At 39.6% G+C, this 11,259-nt stretch overlaps 1 pseudogene; it reads left to right on the top strand.

The window, feature by feature from the left end:
- The first annotated feature begins 6,926 nt into the window (after positions 1-6,926).
- On the top strand, positions 6,927-11,001 carry LOC132286703 (squalene monooxygenase SE1-like; annotated as a pseudogene).
- Positions 11,002-11,259: the final 258 nt, after the last annotated feature.

Below are 11,259 nucleotides of genomic sequence, written 5' to 3'. Positions count from 1 at the left end.
AAATATCCCAAGCTTCTTTAGCAGTTTTATAATCAGAAATTCTAGCATATTCAGAAGGAACAACAGAATTAATAATTGCATATAAAGCTTTGCCATTAGCATCATTACGCTCAGTTTCAATAGTAATAAAAGCAAAAGGATCTTTTAAGACCTTAACTTCTTTACCATCTACAATTTTATCTTCTATAGGTGGTGAATAGCCAGATTCAACTATAACCTAAGTTTTACCACCAGAATTTTGCGAATAGGCTCTCATCTTCGATTTCCAAAAATTGTAATTATCTCCTTCAAACAATGGACCATGTTGATTAGAACCTCCTTCTTTTAACGCATAAGACTTGATTAAAAATTAATTTTTTAAATCAAAACAAAACTTTCCAACAAGGATCAACTCAATGTGTAGAGATTGGCTCTGATACCAATTTGTGAGTTGTACGCAGCGGAATATTTAAAAAGTTTTGATTATTTTAAAAACAGATTTTAAGTTTTTCTAACTTTCTTTATTTTAGCAATTAATAAATTAATATCATACAATATAAAATAAAGCAAAGTAAAGTTAGAGATGACACCAGGATTTTTAGCAAGAAAATCACAATTGATAAAATACGTCAACTGTTTGCATGGGAAAAACCTCGCGGGCTGTGCAGTCCAAAGTAAACTGATCCACTATGCTTGAAACAAAGTACACTGAATTTTGACTCTGGCTCACACCCTATCGTTCTACCAAACACTAGACAATCCTCTGGCTTTGTGACTCCCCGTCCAACAGCAACTTGACCTCAGGCTTATGTTTAATATTTATAGAAGAGTAACAGGTAGATTAGACAACACTCCTCGAATGCTTCAACCCTTTCAAAGTGTGATCGCCTTTACTTCTGTTCTTCAATCGTTTGAATTCGATGTAAAAGTAGATCTACTTTTGTGTGATCGATGTAGATGCAACTGTATGATCACGATCAGGATTTGAACACCACAACTCTAAACTCACTATATGTTTATGTGTACGTATTCTAATAAGATGACAGAGAAATCTCTTGGATTTTGTGCAAAATAATCTTGCTAAGACTTTTTAAAATAATGAAGTTGTAGAAAAAAAGCCGTGAATAAACCTATGTGTATGACATGGTTTATATAGAGGTTTTCAAAGTCCTATTCCTTCTGAAAATAAAGGAAATTTGGTGCATAGGACTTGGAAGGAAAGTTGGATAAAAAAGGAATCAAACAGAATAAGGAAATTGAAAACCTTTTGCTGTCAGGACTCCTAGAGCCAGTTCCCAAATGTTGGTACTGGTTCCCAAAGGATAGAATGGAGTTTTCTCGAATCTTAGCTTCTGGAACTGGTTCCCAAATCCAAGTACTGGTTCCCGCTTGACAAAATCTAATTTGAACTTGGGTTTTCTGTTTTTGGAAACTCTGGAAATATACCTTATAGGTATTTATGTTATAAGTGGGAAACGATGTCCTAATGTGTTATTCTTTCCTTTTTGATGATCAATAGTACTTTCCTCTTCTAAACAACCTTCGAATTCTGCAGTCGATGTCGAATCTGATATGGTAACTACAATTACAACTCGACTAGGACTTGTTTTGTTTCTGAAATATGTTAATTACAAAAATATATCCCACAAATAATAAAAAACTAAGTCGAGAAGAATTGACCTAGATAATGAAAGGTATGCTAGGCACTATCCTAAAGTCATATGGCCTTTTACAACCTATATCTGCTAGTGGTCTTCCTCAGACACGTCAAAAGAAAGGCAAAACAACCAAGCCCCTTGTTGCCCAAAAACATATCGAATAATACTAGTGAAAATATGTAAGGAAGAGAGAGAGAAAACAGAGACTCACGCTGAAATAGTCTTCTCCAACTCATAACATATGATATATGACCATATATATAATGATTAATTTGTAATTTTTTGGCTCACAAAAATTGGTCCTTTACAAGAGAATGGAAAGGGTTGCGGGCATGCCAGGAACTGCTGGCGTTACAAAGGGGAGCTCTAAACGATATTCCAGTTGGAGATTTTGGGATCAAGCGATTGTATGAAGGCCAGACTGGAATAACCACCTTCAAAGGTTCTTTTTTCCTTGAGAAAGGACTTTGGGAGAGTTCTATAGCTAGTGGAAAGGAAAACGAAATGGAAAGTGTAGGACTTGTAATTGAAAAACTATGAACTACGTGTTGGAAAGTACAGAAAGAAAGTACTGGACTTGTGTTAAACATGGTTGAAATACATTATACATGAAATTGAAATTGAATATCAAAGTGTTGTATTGTTGGGTGTGTTGAACATGGTTTGCATGTTAAGCCTAAATGCTTTATTTATAGAGCTCTTCTTGCAACAGTTTGGAATTGGCAATTTCGGCAGCAGTTATATTTTCCACTTGGCAAATCTTTGAATTGCCAATTGTCCCACAACCTAGTAGCTTTCTTCATATTCGGAGTTCTTCTCAAATTTCTTTTAATGCACGTTATCCATGATCCCAAGCAATTCCCAATTGATGGCCATAACAGTTGAATGAAGAAACTAAAAACTTACTCTTGGCTTGCTCACATGCTGCCAAGTGTCCGATGTCTTGGTGGTTTCCTTCTTATGCGTAGAATCCTTCTTGTAACGATCCGAACTAGGTGGTCCGAATCACTAACCGGATTCTTAACCGAACCCGAGGACACACTATGGGCAAAGTGGTCATTTTACAATATGAGAGGATAATTTGTCATTAAACTAGTCAAATAAAGTTTAAAACAAACATTATAGTCATTCCATGACATTTCAAAGAGGCTCTATAATCATTGGACATGATTTCCCAAAAGTGCCCTTACTCGATTCAAGGGAAATTCTAACACTGTCCCACTAAAACAACCATATATCTCAACATGAATGAATTTTGAATATAAGATTGGTTTCATTGGAAAGCTAACTCAAAATCCTTAAAAATGGACTTAAGAATGACCTATTTGGGTTTAGAACAAAGAAGTTATGACCGCACGAAGTCAAGTGTTCCAAGTTGTCAAACTATGAAAGCCAAAAGGTACACTAGGGGACTTGAACCGGTTCAAGGACCCTAAACTGGTTCAAGATGGGTAGTGTGCCCAACCATGAACCAAATACACCTCTTGAACCAGTTCAATGGGCCTGAGCTAGTTCAAGATGATCAGAACTTTGAAAAATGCCCCAAAAAGCTTAAAATTGTGAACTTGTGCATATAGGCACCCCTTTGGTCCCTTGGTGACCTTATTTAAAGTCTAAATGTCTCGAATCATATATTTGATGGTGTATAAAATATAATTAGGCATTCTTACATTCAAATAAACTGTAAATAAGTCCATTGCATTATTTAAAGTCTAAATTAGGTTTGAATACAACAAAACATGGCCGTGTGATTATACATGAAATCAAATACTAGAGGAGCCTTTATGAGTACATGGAAAAGCTCAAAATAAACTTGTAGCAAATTAGTTACATGGCCTTCACAAAAATAACATTCTACATCAATTTTTGCAACATCAAGATAGATTAAAGACCTAGTCTACAAGAGAGGTTCCGTAGACTATCGCAGGTGGTGCTGTGGTCACTACTATCTCCTTTCCAGTTCTTGAAAAATGATAGAAATGGGGTGATCGAGCACAACAGCTCAGTAGAAAGTGCCTAAAACTCACTCCTTGATGATCTCGTGAATCCACACAAAGCATAGGAAATAAAGGAAGGGATCATGCGCATTAGGAGAAATATCAAATTACCAAAGCAAGTCCAATAAAATCCTTAAATGCAATGCCATGCAATGCAATGTCAATGAAATGGAATGTCGCTCCCCATCTCCAAAACTATTTCCATTCATCATTTCCAAACCATTAATGTAACCCGGCCCATGACAATTTCATGGTGCTACGAGAGAAGGATTGACTAACTATTCCTAACTCATGATAACTCCATGGCATCATTTAGGGCCCAGGTAACTCAACCACGCTAGGGCAATCTCCTTAGTCCCCCCTAGGTTCCATTAACACCACGGAACCTAGGCAACTTCTAGGCGACCGATTTTCGCAAACAACTTTCCAAATCGTTTCCTTTTAAAGCCATTTCCCTAAAGAAAAGTTTTCTTTCCTTTTCAAAACCTTTGTCCCTTTTTCCTTCCCAATGCCTTATATGAATATTACATACATTTCAGTGCTATGAAATCCCATAGATTTAAACTGCCATTACATGACATGCTTAGGAAAATAATTAACACAACATATATCATGCCTTCAATTCATCAACTATAACAATTTATGCATTTAGTCCATAGGCAATGTCAATTTAGCCACCTATTCCACAATAACTGACATAGGCACACATTATAACACATTGAAGACATGTAGAGCATGTATATCATCAACTATACAACCATATTATCTTAAATATGTAAAACATGTAATACTTTAATTCAAGCATCTATCTTGCAACAATTCAATTAACAAGTTTGTCAACACATAACCACACAAATAATTTACTACCATGCTTTACATATGAAGAAGTCTAATAACCATCAGAAAAATATCACAATTTAACATGCTATAAACACAGTACAAGAAGGATAACTCATAAAAAACCAAAGGTTGTGAGGTTTATAGACCCCTACCCCAAATGGATGAGAAAAGCCCCAAGTAAGCCCTAATTTTGAAAATTCCAAAGTTGCCAAATCAAAATCGGCTCAATCAACTTGTAGCCCTCATTGTGCTCTTTAACTTTGCCTTCAATGGTAAGGTCCAAATCTTAGTGAAAGATGATGAAAATAAGGCTTAAAAGCCATGATTTTAGAGAGAGAAAATTGGTTTTTAGATAGAGAACGGAAGGCCACGAAAATGGGAAAGAAAATGCAGAATTTTTGCCTCTTCTGGCCCTTGTGAATGACTTTAGGTCATGTGGGGCTCACTTGCCTTAAAAAAATCTATAATGCCTTATTTGTGTAAATATATATATATATGTATAGGTATATGTATAAACACTAAACATGCCAGACACATACCTCTAAACTCATAGCAATATGAATATGCATCAAATAATGATGTATGAATGTAATGACCCCGTAAAATAATCCTGTGCATGACCAATCCGGTTGCAGGTCCCACCTGGGACATTCCGGCCCGAAAAACAGAAAAATGTCGAAATGGTAACCAATGCATTTCTAAGAGTCCTAAACTCAAGGAAACACTCCAACCAACACTCTAAACACATCCGGCACACCCTATTGTGTTCGGCACGCAAAACGAGAAAAGACCAAAATACCCTAAAAAAAATAAAAAAATTCTAGAAAATGAAAAATGGTAAAAATCGAAAATATTACACTTCCCTACCTAAAATTTTGAACCACATATATATTATCCATATATGTATCCATCATTATATATCTGTATATGTATATGCTCATTCCTTTTAGTTTTGCTAACTCCTTCTTTAGTTGAACTTTCCTCTTAGCACGTTTCCGTAGCACCAAGTATCCAACAATCCAACAACTCCCTGTTGCATACAAGAATTAAACATAATATATATATATATATACACACACACGTGTAAAGACGCACTTCCCCGTTATTCCGATTGACCATTCACGTTTCCATTTTGAAAGGCTTACTTTAATTTAGCATGAAGATTCAATGAACCTGGACACTCTTTCCATAACGGTTGCACGGTTGCACGGTTTTTGGAACATTCTAACAAAGTAGGAGAAATTCTAGAACCACATTACCACCTTCCTCCATTACTCGGTCAACCAATCTTGAAATATCTCGGGAGTTACCATGTGGCAGTCGTATGCCACATAGTTACATGGCATCATTCGAATGGCTCCCTTTTCAAAACCCTAATTATAATATGGTAATGCATGTAGAGTACCAAAATTTTCTTTTCTAGTTCTCACATAATGAGCATAATATGGCAAGTCCCATAGAACTAATCACGTGTTATTCTTTTATTGGTTTATACACCATAGTTCCCTTTGATATAATTTTACCAATTCCACGTGGCAGCGGCTAAGCAGTTACATGCATCATGACTTGTATTACCAAGGGAGGTTGCATGTATAGTAATGTCGTGCAATTTCTTTCTTTCCAGGTTGTTAGAATATTGATCCGATGTGGCAAGTTCCACTAGAACTCACCATATATTTGCTTTCTGAATTTGAGTTCATTAATGCTTTTCTCAAAATTAATCTCATCCTCGTCGTCTTGGATGACCTTTGGAGTTATCTCCAAATGTGACATTTCCTCCATTGTGTGCTTTAGTGAGAGAAATTTGGATTTATATCCCATCATATGGCTTGAGCATCCACTATCTAGAAACTACTTGTCGCTTGAAAATGATGACCTCAGACATGTAAAATAGATCTCAAGTGACTTATTTTAGTACCCATTAGAGTTTGGGTCCATCTTGGTTAGATGCATGTATTCCTTTAACCACCCAAATTTAGCTATTTTTTTATTAACGCTTTTAGTTGATCCTCAAGTAAATAATGAATGATGAAGTTAAAATTGGAGTCCAAGAAATAGAGAACAAATAGAATTAGGACAAGAACCGAGACAGTCAAAGTCAAAGTCAAACCCAATGGAGAAAGCTAGTTCAGGGGTCCACTCCTTCCATCACCACCCGACCCGGTTCTCTCTCTCTCTCTAGACTCTAGTTCACCGTCCTGACTGCATTATTGTTTCTGTTCTCAGTTTCCCAATCACCTCTAACTCTTACTCCGACCAGACCACAACACAACACAACACCACCCTCTCTCTGTTTTGGCCTATAAATGGACCTTCCATTCCAACTGTGCTCTCTCATCCTCTTCCTTCACACTTTCCCAACACCACCAGAGATAGAGATAGAGATAGAGAGAAAGAGAAGAGTTACCCACGTACATTTGCAATTGCAATTTCAGAGGGGTAGAGAGAGAAAACGATGATGATTCTGGGGTTGACTTTCTTTGTCTCTCTGTTAGGCTTTGTTCTTCTTCATATTTTGCGATACAGGAGCAAGAGAAATCGCCAAAAGAAAGCTACTAGTAGTACTGTGTTTGAGATCCGGGACAACAGCAGAGAATTCTGCCCGGACAAATCTGACGTCATCATTGTCGGAGCTGGGGTTGCCGGTGCCGCACTCGCTCACACCCTCGGAAAGGTGAGATTAATGTCTACCTTTTCCAACTGTTTGTTTGCTCCGAAAATACTTGGATGGAGTAAATTTTCTTATTTAGTATACAACTTGTATATATAGAACAATTTTTGGAGATGAGATAGACTGGTTTATGTAGTAGTTCTCTATATATGTAAAAGCCCTTCAATTCAATTTACTACTACATTCTTGTAAATTTTTTTTTTTGCTACTTGTTGCACTCAGGACGGACGACAAGTTCATGTGATTGAGAGAGATTTGACAGAGCCTGACAGAATTGTTGGTGAACTGCTACAACCAGGTGGATACTTGAAGCTCATTGAATTGGGCCTTGAAGGTATTCATGCGTTTTAGAGTTTATTACAGCCTAGCTAGCTCCTATTAAACTTAATTGGCAATTGGTCCTGCCTTGCCTGCTCTTCTTTATCTAGAGACATTATTGATTTGGCTGTGAAATATATCTAAAACACAAGCATCCACTTCAACTACAGATTGTGTGGAGGAAATTGATGCCCAGCCAGTATTTGGATATGCTCTTTTTAAAGATGGCAGAAGTACTAAACTGTCATATCCCCTCGACAAATTTCATTCTGATGTGGCTGGGAGAAGCTTCCACAACGGGCGCTTCATACAGAGAATGAGGGAAAAAGCTGCTACACTTCCCAAGTAAGTGTAATTTTTTTCTTTTCCTTTGGACATTTCTTTTCTCAGTGAGTTTCCCCTAATTATAATTTTATGATGTTACTTGTTTTTGGTTCCATTTTCCCTTTTTGACATGGAATTTTCTATTTAGCGTACGTCTTGAGCAAGGAACAGTGACATCCCTGCTTGAAGAAAACGGAGCTGTTAAGGGGATACGGTACAAAACTAAGACTGGTCAGGAGGTTAGAGCGTATTGTCACGAAGTGATTCCTAAGACGCTTGGAGGATGGAAGACACGCATGCTGGTTGGCAAAGAGCAGAGTTTGACTGGGAATGGTTCCAGGGAAGGGGCGTGCAGGAGCACAGGATGGTACCTCTTCAGAGTTCAGGCAGGTCGACTCGGTTCAGTTCGAGGTGCTTGTCGCTGGTCGTGGACTTGACTATGAAGAAGGGAGTTGGCCATCCCTGCACAAACTGGTCGGGAGCTGGAGCCGTTCCCCTGACGAGGCCATGGCAGGCCGAAACCAGTCAGCATGTATCCTTGGGAGGGCAGGTCGTGGTGGCTGACCAGGGCGCTTGCGCGAGCTGAAGCAACGCCTTGGTGCCGCACGGGCCGTGCCGCTGCGCCAAATCTCTAGGCCCGTGACAAATGGTATTAGAGCAGGACTTGGGGTAAAGCACGGTGGGGTGCCCCCTTGTCGGTCCGGGAGGGGTCAGAGGATGAAGACGGTGCATTGAAGTTGCGTCGATGTGGAGGAATCAATGCAGTTGGGAGGGAGAGCCTCCATCTCCCCAGGAAGAGGCGTCCGTTGAAGTTGCGCATTGAAGGGCCGGAGGGCCGCGCGCACCAAAGTTCGTGCTTAGTCCTTGGGTGATGCAAACCATGGTGAAGGGCGAGCATCAAGTCGGCAGAAGGCCATTGCTTGCTCGGGATGTCGCGGAGGCGGCATGACGGAGAAGAGTCACGTCCTTGAGGAGTGGACGTCCCCTTGGTCCGAGGCCTATCATTGGGCGAGTGCAGTGCAGGGAGCTGCACAAGGAAGCGATGGTGGGGAGGCGAGCATACCGCATGGAGGCAGACTTTGGAAGGGAGTGGACGCAGTAGTGAAGCGCCGCACTGCGACGAGGACGTCGCAGGATTTGGGTGGGGGAGAATGTCACGAAGTGATTCCTAAGACGCTTGGAGGATGGAAGACACGCATGCTGGTTGGCAAAGAGCAGAGTTTGACTGGGAATGGTTCCAGGGAAGGGGCGTGCAGGAGCACAGGATGGTACCTCTTCAGAGTTCAGGCAGGTCGACTCGGTTCAGTTCGAGGTGCTTGTCGCTGGTCGTGGACTTGACTATGAAGAAGGGAGTTGGCCATCCCTGCACAAACTGGTCGGGAGCTGGAGCCGTTCCCCTGACGAGGCCATGGCAGGCCGAAACCAGTCAGCATGTATCCTTGGGAGGGCAGGTCGTGGTGGCTGACCAGGGCGCTTGCGCGAGCTGAAGCAACGCCTTGGTGCCGCACGGGCCGTGCCGCTGCGCCAAATCTCTAGGCCCGTGACAGTATGCTCCCCTTACAATTGTTTGCGATGGCTGCTTTTCAAATTTGCGACGCTCTCTTTGCAACCCTAAGGTACGTACAACTCTGAATTCTTTGTCTGTTGTTCAAACTTTCTTCCTTTGTCGCTAAAATATTTCTGGCCATTATTTATATTCTCTCAATTTTATTCACATATTTTTTGCTCCAGACCCATGAAATAAACTTCCCTATTTTTTGAGTTCCACAGGTTGATGTGCCATCTTGCTTTGTTGCTTTGATCCTTGAGAACTGCCAACTTCCATTTCCAAAACATGGGCACGTTATTTTAGCAGATCCGTCACCCATCTTATTTTATCAAATCAGTACTACTGAGATTCGCTGTTTGGTTGATGTACCTGGTCAAAAGCTACCTTCTATTGGCAATGGTGAAATGGCCACCTATTTGAAAACCACAGTGGCTCCCCAGGTACCTATATATAGTTTCTTACTACACAATTTTTAGGTTTTTGAAATATCATATATGCCCTATTATTGTGGTTATTATTTACTTAAAATTTCATTTCCCCATCTCATTTTTATCTTTTACCTTGGATTAATTGAATATGGCGCTTGTATCAGATACCACCTGAGGTGCATGATGCTTTTATAGCTGCAATTGATAAAGGAAATATTAAAACAATGCCGAATAGAAGTATGCCGGCTGCTCCCTTTCCTACCCCTGGAGCCCTTTTAATGGGTGATGCTTTCAACATGCGTCATCCTTTAACTGGTGGAGGAATGACTGTCGCACTTTCTGATATTGTTGTATTGCGAAATCTTCTTAAGCCGCTACATGACCTGAGTGATGCAGATTCTCTGTGCACATATCTTGAATCATTTTACACCTTGCGCAAGGTAAGCTAAGTTCATATTCTGGTGGTGTTATTCTAACATGAAAACACTAAAAGTTCCAAAGCAAAACTAATTAAGTGAAGGAGAATGCAATAGTCATAATATATAGACATTATAAAACTTCTAGATTCGATTTTTTCAAGTGGTTTTGGGTGGAGGGTTGATATTAATGCTCCAATAGATTCTGATCTCCATTTCTTGTTCCCATATATATTAAGAACTGGAGTAACTGAGGCTTTTCCTAGAGTGCCAATTTTATTTCTCATTTATTTCTTTAACTGCCCAAAAAAATTATTGAAATGAAAAAACATTGTGTATCAGAGACTATTTTTTTTCACCCTTTATCAACATGGTAAGTAATTTTTTTTTGACCTGACAAGGAGAGTTAGTAGTTAGTAGGGTTAGGGAAAGGGGATTCGAACCTAGAATTATAAGGTGGGGGGCACTTATGACCTGACCCTTTATTACTCGAACAACCCCCCACACCTAACATGGTATCTAATTATTATGTTTTGCTTTTTCGCAGCCAGTGGCATCCACAATAAATACTTTGGCAGGAGCCCTATACAAAGTGTTCTGTGCATCCTCTGATCAAGCAAGTAAGGAAATGCGCCAAGCATGTTTTGACTATCTGAGCCTTGGAGGTGTTTGTTCGACTGGACCTGTGGCTCTGCTCTCTGGTCTAAACCCTCGCCCGCTAAGCTTAGTTCTCCATTTCTTTTTTGTGGCTTTATATGGTGTTGGTCGTCTATTGCTACCTTTTCCTTCACCTAAACGCCTGTATATTGGAGCCAGATTGATTTTGGTAGGTAGCTGTGCTCTTCCTTATGGTTTATGAAATACAGAACATGCTGTGTTCTCTTACGTACTATGCCTTAATTTTACCTCTGTTATGATCCATATAGACTACAGTTCATTTTTGAGCATTGATACTGAAGATGCATTAACTGAAAGATCAATTTTTATTTCTTGATTGAATTATATATAGAGTTTTCATGAGCAACTTTGTGTTTTCAGGGTGCATCGGGTATCATTTTTCCCATCATAGAGGCTGAAGG

Source organism: Cornus florida, unplaced genomic scaffold, assembly GCF_030987335.1.
Source record: "Cornus florida cultivar Cherokee Brave unplaced genomic scaffold, ASM3098733v1 CherokeeBrave_3.0.0_Hap2_Chr11, whole genome shotgun sequence".
In the NCBI taxonomy this organism is placed as follows: Eukaryota; Viridiplantae; Streptophyta; class Magnoliopsida; order Cornales; family Cornaceae; genus Cornus; species Cornus florida.
This window is presented reverse-complemented; position numbering and strand designations above follow the sequence as displayed.